We start from the raw sequence: 12668 nt of genomic DNA, 5'->3' as shown, positions 1-12668 counted from the left end.
TCTCCCTCTCTCTCTGAAGTAACCCCTTTTAATAACCTCAAATATTACAATACCACTAGCCTGTATTATCTGTAAAATAAAATAAAATAAAAATGAAACAGTAAAAAGGTGCATGCCCAGTGAAACAATGGCCCGGTTAGTGCCAGGTTAATATTCTCTTATCGCTCCAGCTCCAGACCTCAGCTGGGAAATAAAGACATTACAGAAAAACAGGAAAGGAAAAAAAAAGGACAACCTCAGAATAGTCACAAATGGAGGGCAGAGAGCATTTGAATTCATGAATCCGTGCTATTTATTTTATGTCACCATTTCAGATATCACGAGAGCACGGAAGAGGTGTCAGCCATTTTACCTTCAATCTCGATTCTTTCTCGATTACCATTTATTTTTAAAAATCCAAAGTACTCCCTTCAAAGAAACAGTCTTGCTATTTGAATGGTGGCATATCATGAAAATTAATCGTATAATTTAGAGTTTGCAAGAGACCCCACAACAATCTACTTGCAGGGTAACCTTCAGACAGGACGCAACATGCAGCAGAGGGAGAAAGAGCTCCGTGCTAGTGAAGCATTCTCACTAGAAACGTTTTAAATACAGGCTGATGGTGTGCTGATCTAAAATGTGCACCCTGAATGAAAATAAGTCTTAGGTTTAGTCAAGCACAGACCATTATTGCATCCTCTCCTTTGCTCCATTTGTCTTTGTCTAACAATGGAAAAAAGAAGTGGGGGATTAATGCATTTGTAAAGGTTGATTCGTACATTTGTGTTGTTCATCCTATCTGGTGCATGTTCATAATGAAAAATCAGATTACCCAAGATCGTTACACGAACATTAAAATAGCTATCTGTTGCCGTTTTCTGACCTGCTGCACATTCTACCATTATGCCAATTTACAGTATTTATTGGTTTAGCACATTCATTATGATATAATATATATATATATATATGTAACTACAACTACTGTGAAAGATCAGGTTTACAGTTAAAAGTGACAGAGTTCCAGAAGGAAATGACGCGTTCGGCCTTGCTGTCCAGTTTCAAGTCAACAATGGATATTTTTTAAATAACTTTTAATGGTCTCACAGTCAGTTTGGTTAAAATCCCTATAATGTGAAAATGAGCTTCATATTGTTAGTAATTGAAACTGGAAAAAAAATGTGTCCAAGGACAAAGAGGAACCCACGGCTGGAATAGCTAGTTTTGCTGATGCGGATAGACTCTAACCTCCATAATCACAGGGTAATGGCAGAATAATATCAACCTGGCCTCAGTCAGAAGGTGGTTAAAAAATTTAAAATTAGCAAACTGGAGAACCCAATCATGTGTTGCATACCTTCAGGGCTTCCACAAAGCACATGTCAAATGTAATTCCATTCTGGCCATTGTTTTTGAGGCAACGTGGAGAAAGACTATCCCGTCACACATGGCCTGAAATGAGAACTCTGCACCCTCTGGAGGGGGCATTTAAATGAAAATGCTTCCACGAACGGGTGCAATGGGCAAGCTTTTGGTTTATCCACTGATGAAAATAGATTCTGGAACAACATATCCACTTTTTCCACAATAAATATTTGTAATAAATCAGTTTTCATTTAATATTGCATGTAATGCGTATTTTGAATTACCGGTTAATTGCAGCTGGACTTTATTTTTTTTTTGTCATTCCGTCTTAGAGCTAGAATAACGGTAGAATGATTTATAGCATCACAACAGGAAATACTGAGCCTTTCGTGACGATTCAAGAAAAACTTATGGAGGTATGACTTTCATTAGGATTGTTATCATGCCATTATTTAAATCACAAGATGTCAGGATACATCCTTCAACTTCATAGAAATGAAGTGTAGCTTTCCGAGGAAACCAACATCCAAACACACCTGTGGACTCTGCCAGACCAGATAAAAACTTAAATGCATCACATCTGCGATGACAGTTTGCGCCATGCTGCACACCTCCAGGGAGAAGGTGCCAATAAAGATTTGGCAATTTTCTTTCACATCCAATGAAGTCACTGTCAGCCCCGGACAAAACAAAGGTTTTTGTTCAGGCGACATGTGATAACCTCTGCTAAAAGCTTCTCCTGTTGAGCCAAACTTCTTAAGAGCCCTTTCAATTTGAAAAGATAGTAATGACCGCACTTCATATATACTTCAATGTAATTATGCATGCTAGTAATCTTACCTGAACGCATTGGATTTTCCCCACACCGCATTCTATATCTGACTCTGACACTGAGCGACGACTGAGAATCCTTCGCAGGGAGAGGAAAATCTAAACAAACGATTTAAATCAGATAATCTTCCGCAAGGCCTTGTTAAGACAAGAAGAATCTGGCTTTTAGAGCGAGAGAGAAGCATCGCGTCAGCAGTCAAACCTAATGAGCTGACTGACAGGCATGTCCATTGTGTTGTCATTCACGTCATGAGCTAAAAACAGGCAGTTGCAGATAAGGCGGAGTGTGTGTATATGTGGGTGTGTGTGTGTGGGTGTGTGTGTGTGTGTGTGCTGGATGCTCTGCAACGTGGAATCACGTTTGAAAAAACAGCTTTCTAATGCCGCTGATGTGTCAGAAGCAACACCCACTTGCATGACACCTCACACATGCAAGTGAGTTGAAGCGAGATTGTGTGTGTGTGTGTGTGTGCACACAATTGTAGCTGACATCATCAAAACCTCATTGCTATCACCATGGCGATGCCCTGCATATTCACGAGCGGGCTGTCAGTCCATGCTGAGCACGTCAGGGGTATTTGATGACTTGAGTTCCCAGGCGTCAGCGGAGTGATTAGCCAAAATAAAAGTTGTCTGACAGGTGGCAATGTGAGACAAACACCCCGGAAGAACAGCATCTGTCACTTGGAGGCAGCAGACAACGTGCCGTGTGAGTGTGTGTGTGTGTCTGTGTGTGTGTGTGTGCACGTGGGGGATTCGAAGGGAGCTGCAGATAGACGTGTGGAAAGAGTGAGTGTAACAGATGGACAGAACATGGCAGCGACAGAGAAACAGCAAGAGTGTAGCTATAATAGCAGTCAAGAATGTGTGTATGTGCGCGTGCAGCTGAAAAGAGAGAAGGGTGCTAAAGGATGGGATCAAGGTTGGGTGGGGGGGGGTCATGTGTCAAACTTCTGTTCTGGGGTGTGATGTTTGCCTTGCTGGTATATTATGCCCTTCGTTCAATACCTCCAGCCTCTTCAACTGCCACAGACACTCCCCAAGAGGATGGGCTCCATTTCCAGTCTGTAGTAGTGTTTACTACTATTGACCCAGGGACAGAAAGCTTTCACCACACACACACACACACACACACCCACCCACACACACACACACACACACAGCATTCATCTGTGCTAACGATCAATTTCCCCATCAGCAGGTGTGAGGTGGCGAACGAAGGCATGTGGTAACTTTACGGGAACGGGATATTTCTGTAAATTAATGGGCCTGTGAGAGAGACACAAGTACAAGACACACATATACACACGTGTAACTGTCAAAGTCTCACACGCACACACACACACACCAGTACAATATCAGTCCAAGAAATGTGCTGGCAGCTCCTCCAGACAACAGAGGTATTCATCCTTATATTTAAATAATGGGAGAGACTATTGGTACAGGAATAGCCCTTAGCAACTAGAGCCCATGTCTCAGGCTTTTTAAATTCTCCTCCTCAGCACAGTCCCCAGAAGACATCCTGGATGATGAAGACACATTCTGAAATGGTGAAGACATGCGTCTCAACGCTGGTGCACCCCCCCCCCCCTCCCCCCTCTGTCTGTGCGTACTTCTTTTTGCTAGTGCAAGTTAGCATAAACAGTTAGGGAGGCAATTAAGACTACAGCCGGGCTCACAGTACAGGAGAATCAGACCAACTTCACTCATCCCAATAATCATGGGGGGGGGGGGGTCCAGATGTTCAGCCCAGAAGAGCATTCGTAGGTCCAGTCCCGACACCTCTGGATTGTTTTATGGACAATTGTCAAGCATGTTTAAGTTTTTGAATCTAAAATCTGCGTAAGAGCATGACAGTCGATGAGAGCCCCATCACATGACCACGTGACAGCGTTACCAAGCAACGCCAAACCCGCTATCTGTTAAGTCTAATGCTGGCTAACATGCTACAGACAGCAGATTGACAGCATATTTGCAGCCAATTCCTCATCCCCTGTTTTCTTGTTTTCTCACTGTAAAGTAGGCCGATCGCTACGGCAACTTCCTCAGACGATTGTGTACGTTACACAGTGTCTTCCTCCAGAGACCGCAGGAGGCGGTGCATTCATGGCCCCCTCGGGCACAAGAATCTTAATGAAATCCTGTAGAGTGTGATGCTCCATTAATTTTGAATCTTGCATGTTTGAGACTCGAGAGAAGAAGTGGAGATTCTTGTCTCGAAAACAAATTTCAAAACGTTTTTTTTTTTTAAAGTTCTGTAGTGTGAGGTCAGCTTTTACATTGCTAATGAATAATGAATATTTTCTTTCTAGCATTTTTAGGATTGCTTTTACACTTTCATTTTGGAAAACACTGATTGATGGATTTATTTCATCTACCAGGGTATCATGGGTATTTTTATCTTTCTCTAATGTGAATGTGATGCTGCAGGAAGCGAAGCGACGCTCAAGAAGAAGCAAGATACACACAAACAGCAGAAATGAAAAGGAAAAATGGAGTGTGCCTATCTCTTCAACTCAGATGCGGTGTGTGTGTGTGTGTGTGTGTGTGTGTGTGTGTGTCTATGGGAGACGTGGGAGTTGTAGAGATGAAGAGAAAGGGCCATCATCAAGGAAATAAAGCTGAGATGAATGGAGCTACCTGCTGGCATCGCAACCAACAAGCCTATTGCTGGGACTGATTCTTACCATTAATGGGTTCAATTAATCCCACTGGTTTGAGGGGAATTAGCACTTTGCTGCAATTCGTACACTCCATTAGTGGTCTGAGTGGAATCCACAAACACAACACAGTCGAGCAGTGTATCATAAAAACGCAGGACGCCTCCAAACAGAGCCCACCACCTAAGACGCTGCTCGCACTTAAGTTCCTGTTTTAGCAGATTAATAAAGACATAACGGCTGATTTTATTTAAACAGCTACAGCGACGGAGAGCAATTTGACATGCAAATAAAGCTGAACCCCGAGGTAGGAAGCGCTCATTCTGAGCAGATATAGCACTAATCTGAATACACCGCCTTATCTCATCTGCCTATTAGGATTTCCACAGAGGTTTCAGGTGAGATAGCACTTTGTAGGTTAATCTGACAGTTTGATGGATGAAACATTGGCGGCTGACGAGCATTCACCGCCTCATACTGCAGGAGACAGACACTTCCAGAATGCGTTCTCTTTGATAAAGCTTTGCAAGCAGAGGCCAAATCATTCAAAGTGGAAAATACAAACATGGTGAATTAGAGGCTGAGGTCAAGAACTATTTTTCCTACGATTGAGAAATATTGCATGTGCCTTTACCACCGACCGTTTTCTTGCAGCGAGCATCGGCAGATTGGAGCATCAATAAATAAAGTTTCTCCCAATGTGCAATGTGTGTTCTCGCAGAGGGGGGGGGGATACAACATGATGCAAGAGTTTCCAAGCCCATTTACGACTGTAGTTCAAGCACAGGGCTTGTGTTTCACTTTGCGTGTACACAACTTCAGCCTGCCATTTCTTTTTGCAACAGCTCTCACCATCATAGATCCAAACAAAAAATGGCCGCTGTGTTGAGAAATATTGTGGTGATCAAGTTGGTGACAGCCCCGACAGCGTTTGGTTGTCAGCATATGATTAGCCCGAGGAACAGAAAGGCACCACTAACTCCGCCACAATGCGCCGCCTCTGAGTTAATTAAAACACAGACTTTCAGCAAAACGCCACATTATCACAACGGCAAGACATAAAGGCGGAGAAAACCCCGGGGCTCGTGTGCACACTTTCCCATCCAGCATCTCTGAATGCTTTTTCTACGGCGTGTGTGTGGGAGTGGCAGATTTCCAGACGCCAATCATGCATCCTGCCTGTGCGCGTGTGAATGCGTGTGCATGTTCCTGTATTCTCTGTGGCCCATGGCAGCTGTCGCCCTTTCTCTTCCTGCTGCATCCTTTTGCAAATTTCTCTGTTGTCTAAATAAAAACCAACAACGGCATCAATACAAACAGTTCTCACAGCTGACGGCAAACATGCAGGCGGACCCATAAGCATGCATGCACACACACACACCTTTTTTTTTTATACCAGGGCAAGAATAGTGACTTAATTATCTAAATGGCTGCTGAGGAGATTACTGAGGGCAGTGAGCATCCATCTCTTTCAACGCCACCGGCTAGGAGCACATGGTCAAGACGGAGGAGCGATCAAGAGATATAGACGTCAATAAGAGAGACAGAGCGGCGATGAGAGAGAGCGAGAAAGAGACCAACAGAATTAACCAGGAGCAAAAGATGGGAGACAATGTAGGAGAGAGCAGGAGGACTGTGTACGCTGACAGTGATTTATAATGGAGAAGTTTGCCGGCCTTCGCTATAAAAAGCTGCTTGGCATGTGGCGGCCACAGAGAGATTTTTTAGCAACCAGGATCATGACATCACCTCTGTCGCCATGGAGATGCCCTGCATGTATTCAATTTCATTCTTCCCCGTCATTACCAGAGATGTGCTCCAGAGCTGGCTGGCACCATGACCCTTGGCAAGGCAACAAATGTTCCACATTTAGCTCCATCCCTTTACACGACACATTTTGTTCGTACAGCCGAGCCATTACAGAGGTTGTCCTCAGACTGGGCCGCCGAAGGCTTCTGAGTCCACATGAGTCCATAAGCATAATATTTAAAGCCTATACGGCTGCAGCTCAGCTGGTTCAGGAAGAGAATGGCTGTCTCAAGGTTAAATTAAATGTATTGCCTGAAATGGGGAAGATTGACATTGTGAACATTCAGCCAAAGAACCATCCATATCATAGTACTAAAGGGTAATAGCAGGCAAGAGCAGCTGTAATTGGGCGATAGATTATTGTAATAAAGGGTCCTTTAGGAGCGGAATCAGGCCAATAGCCATGCCAAAATTATACAAATGTTTTAAATAAATGTTGTAAGTCTACATTTGAGAGGAAATTAGTAGATAATAACAGCTTACATGGCCAAGAGTCCTCTGATCAGACCATTAAGGTTCGGCTCCATACAACCGGGCCAGTGGCAAAGACAGTGCAGGGATGACTGGAACATTCACTAGTTTCAATTCCCAGAGTGTCTCAGAGCTGGGCTCACACTGCAGGAATGGAATGGAGTTACATCACCCTCACTAACAGATTATTTTCTCTTTAAGCTCAAACATGCACACACTACAAGGGCGCTAAGGAATAAATGAGTTCAGGTGATCTCTGGATCGGAACCGGTGTAAATACAAACAACACACACACACACACACACACAGTCAGTCGGTTCCGATATCTAACGTTGGCTTGTAAAGCTAAAACGTTAACTCGACACTTCAGCTGCTCAGGATGTCTTTCATTGGCTAATGTGATCTCGCGCTGAACGTGCCGTTGTAATCCTCCAGGTTTAAGACTAAAATGTCAAATCCTTGGCTTGAAAATCATCAGGACCGCTCCGAATGTCTGTGAGAAGATCAATTTACATGAGACTGGATCTCTAAACGCCTCACACCACAGCCAGACCTGCGATTTCTCCTCAGATCGACAGGAGGGCAAATAAATAACTAAATAAATAATAAACTGAAATCGGTTACACACTTTATTTTCAATAAATACATCAATACAACCCAGAAGAAGATCCATTACACTGCGACTGTCATAAGTGAAGGGCCTCTATCCTTGTGTTGTCTATTCAACCTTCAACCTGCAAAACAATGGCAAATAATCTTCAGATAAAAGACGGCATTTATCATCCATGCATAAATACAGCGTATTGACTGTATCGACTGTTCATGAGTTGCTTTCCATGCTGTTCCCCTGAGTGGCGCAACATTAAGGAAGGATGTTCTCTGAAATAAAAATCACAAATCTACAGAGGACTAGCGTTCAGAAGGCTAGATCAGATTAGAGGAGCGGCTCTTTTGTACTTAGCGGAGTAAACAGGGACATTTATAGATTGAAGTCAAATTGGCAGAGCGGAAGGGAATACGGAATAAATCAAAGACCAATGTTTCTTTCTTACGGAGTCAATTACGCCAAATCTAAGTCTAAACGGAGTTCAGATGCACTGCCACCAAACTCCCAACCCAGTCTGCTGCCATACATTCCCATAATGCTCAGTGGCGGCGCCTCGATTTACTGCCACGTTTATGGTGTCCCTTCAATGATTTTTCTTACAAAGCACATACCCACAAATATCACTTCACACTTCGACGCATTTTATGAGCACATGGGCGAATACTCCCTGAATCCGACTGGTTGAGTCAGAAACCCAGGTAGATGCATGCAATCAGGAAAGGGCTTTCTTTCTCCCTGATTAAGCCAGACCATCTGCCTTCACGCCCCCCCCCCCCCCGTGTATTCCAACGGCATATTAATCTCCTTAAATCTCGACCTTTTCAAAAGGGCAGGAACCAGAGTAGCCTCAGTGCAGTCGTTCGAGGCGACATCGTCTCACCCTCTCAAATACGCGATTCTGTCAGACGACATGAAAAGTGAAGGAAGACTCAGCGCATTTTCCCTTCAACACTTTCCACTTTCCCCATGTCTCAATGTGCCGTCTTGAAAGACCCTTTTGTCTTCTGTCTTTTGTTTCATATACGTATGAACACACTGTCGTTTCAGAGCACGCAGCAAGCCCAGAGGAACAGTTGGAGCGGTGTAAATTAATGGCCCAGGAGACAGCCTATAGGCAAGTGGAATGAACAAATAGAGAGGCCATGAAATGACCAGAAAGGGAGGGAGGGGGGGAGAGGTAATGATAAGGAAAATGAGTCTTACACAGAATTGTGAGTGGGGGAAAGTTTTATACTCCTCTCACACGGATGGAGTGGATTCAAACTGAATGGTCAATGTGAATCTGTGATCCTTTTTAGTAATTATGTATGCAATTCTGTCATCTCAGACATCTCAAAAGCTCCCATCATGGTGGGAAACTGACAGGAAAGTCACAATAAAAATGAAAATTCCACCACAATTCATCAAGGAACGGTTGAGACAGTTTTATGAACTGAATATATTTTGAATTTGTGTTGTTGTTATTACCAAATATGCAATTTGAAGATTTATCAGAACTTGTGACGTTCTGTATTTTTACATTGTAAAAATGTGAAGTAACTAATTACTGAATGAAAGAAAAAACCCAATACAGTAAATGATGATGAAATAATGAAGTAACATCTGTGTTCATTTCATGGCAAAGTAGGGCAGCTAAACAACAACAAAAATATAATCATCATAAAATTTAAGCGTGCACAAAAAGAAGTATCGATTTGAACTGTCATGAGAATGCACACCGGCCCCATCCTCACCCATGCCTCAGCCGTACATTCCCCTACAATCAGACACATGGGTGCATGGCCAACGCGCATGAGACAAAGAGCGGTGTTGGAGGTTGTTGAGCAACATCAGAGCCAGCGGAAGTGAAGCGAAAGATAAAAGGAGGAGAAGAAGGAGAGAGGAGGAAGTCAGACAATGACAGCAGCGAAATGAGAAAGCTCAAGGAGATGAAGAAAAGGTGAAACACACACACACATACACGCACACACATTCTTTAATCAATACGGTGGGAATGTGGCCCCATGGTAAATCACTTTCCTTGGCAATAACAGAGAGCTGCTACTATCTTTCTTTTTAATATGTTGCTGGAATATCAGCGGCTGATACACAGCAATACATAGCATGGAAGAAGGGAGCTTGAAATGTGTGTGTGTGTGTGTGTGTGTGTGTGTGTGTGTGTGTGTGTGTGTGTGTTTAGCGAGCTCTGATGTATAGGCCTGGACAGTTGGTCTGCAGTCTGATAAAAGCGGGGACTCATGATTAGGTTGGGTAAAGTGTCCACGCTGGCCCTTACACAGAAATACACACTCACACACACAAGAAAAAAAAAAGCTTGTGCTGTTGGAGAGCACCCCCCCCCCCCCCCCCCCCCACCCCCACCTCGCTCCCACAACCTTCTTATCGTGTGTCCTTTCTCATGAGCACTCAATGCATCACAACCTGCCCTCCTCAGAACAAGGATCCACTATAATATGAGAATTTCATTACAGGGGCAAAAACTATCCCTCGCCTCTTCTGGTCACATCGATTTAGGGGATATTGAAGGCGGGACAACTTTTCCACCTGGCCTTACAAATCTGTCTGCCTGTCACCGTCTGCAGAGCCGGCAGATTACACAATGCCCCTGCAGGTTGACCTTCACTTAACTATTTGACCGCGGGGCACATCATCCTCCGTGTCTTTATTGACTTGATTCCATCGTACTCAATCTCATCTTTGCCCGCCGCGTTTGAGGCCGCTCAGCAAACGTTGTTATGGTAAAAGAGATCGGCTTCTCAATTGACTTGGGTCCTCCTGAAAGTGGCGTTTAATAAGTAATGGGGCGTCTCATGTGCTTTGGCGAGCCCATAGCGGGATGGCTTACAGTAAAGGGAGATTAATGGAATGGCAAATGAAGATGCACGGACGAGCTAAATGGAGGCTCCCATTGATGAGAGCTGGATACACAACAGGACAGCGGTCAACTCAACATGGGGCGTTTATAGATCAATCATTTTCACCATTAATCCATAGACTTGTTTCAACTCTCAAAGAGAGTTTATTTTGTCACTTATATAATTTTTCTTTACATTTATTTAGACTATGTAAGAATGTGGAAGATAAGTAGATTTCAATCTTTTATGGTTGTGAGTTATGCTAATATTTCAGTTCTACAAATATTTAGTTTGTGCAAATGTGCTGCAGAGTCCCAACAGGAAACTGTATACGCGCCGTTCGACTCGCTCTAATCCGGTGGTTAAGCATCGCCGCCACAAAACAAACAACTCAAAAGCACGGGCCAATTTGGGGGATTTTACAGAGAGTACATGGAAATTAAAATCATAACCATCATAATTTAACCCACACATTAATGTTTGAAATATTGTCAGCGCTGTCGCCACACAGGAAGAAGGTACCGGGTTCGTATCCTAGGTCGTGCGTTATCTCCATGTCCGCCTGGGTTTTCTCCGGTTTCCTCCCACCACAAAAAAAAAGTAACTTTGGTGAATTGGATACTCTAACTTATCTGTAGTGTGTGAGTGTGTGCGTGAATGATCGTCTGTCTTTGTGTGACCCCGCTATGCGCTGGCGACCCATTCGGGGTGTACCCCCGCCTCTCGCCCATAGCAAGCAGGGATAGGCTCCTGCAAATCACGTGAACCGAAAAGCAGAACAAAATGAATGAATGAATGAATAATATTATATATATATTTTTTTTAATTAAAAATCAAAGTCTGATTGAATAATTGTCCATATATAAACTTCCCATATAATTTAATGTGTTTAATGTGTCCTCCATCGAGTAGCACCTGAAAAAAAACAGTTATATTTAATATAAAGTATATCTAAGAGTCATAAAGATAAACAACTATCGACATGAAAGTACTAATGGCTCCTAAAGCAGCTGATAATCATCAGTTACTGTTTCTCCAGCGTTCATTGGGCTCGTAGACCGAACAATGACAGCCAACGAGAAATGAATAAATCAACGCGCTGTTGTTGACACGGTGCTGCTCGTTCCAGATTTGCTGCAGTGATATGCAGCCGCAAAGCTTCCTTTGTTTCACCATAATTAATATTGGACATTCAATTAACTGTGCGTCTTTAAGCAGTTGCGGAACACATCATGCCTCCAGAATGAATTCAGACTTTCCTCAGCTCATGCCACCTAGGTTGGCCACACCACAGCCGGCTTTCTATCACATCCGGTCTAGTTAGATGTGAGGATATGCGGGGGTGTTTTGGTTGCTCACAAGCCTTCAATCAGACTCCACATGTGAGTTTCTGCAGCCTCTGACGTTCACACACATATCCTTCAATCATGCCTGCGTTTTTATACACAATGCTGATCATTCTCATCCACAGCTCGGGTTTACTTTTCCGGGAGGCGTTAGCATTGGTATTAAAACAAATCTACCTCTGCTGCTGACAGTATAATTATACCCCCTCCTTTATGGAACTAATACAAATGCATGAGGTTGGTGATCTCCAGATAAAGCAGTTGATGAGTCATCTCCTGCTGAAAGGCCTTGGGCTCGTCTTTACTTTGTTTTTCAAGTCTGACTTTTCCCCCTGAACAAAGCAAACAAACACAGCACAAACCAGGCTCCAATCAATTCACTCGATTCGGTCTTAATTAGCTGACCACAAAAAACCTGCACATTATTACTGACATAGACGAGGCATCTCGTTCTCTCTCGATCTTCTTCTCATCCTTGAAGGCATGTTTACGCAGCTTATATTTCACATTACAGATCTTAATGATCTGTGTTAAGTCCAAGCCCGACAAAACCTTGACACGCAGCCAAGACGAAATATTTCGCCTCCATTTCATCGCCGTCAAATGAGAGGCGGCTTATCTGCCCTCTGATTGACGTCAAAGGAATTATCACGGACGCCACCAGATCCCTCAAGGCTCCCATGTAAGCAGGCTTTTAAGCAGCTGTCTCCCATTTCCAATGCAATATATGAACAGTTTGAACCTA

This window comes from Brachionichthys hirsutus, chromosome 20 (assembly GCF_040956055.1).
Source record: "Brachionichthys hirsutus isolate HB-005 chromosome 20, CSIRO-AGI_Bhir_v1, whole genome shotgun sequence".
Classification (NCBI taxonomy): domain Eukaryota; kingdom Metazoa; phylum Chordata; class Actinopteri; order Lophiiformes; family Brachionichthyidae; genus Brachionichthys; species Brachionichthys hirsutus.
This window is presented reverse-complemented; position numbering follows the sequence as displayed.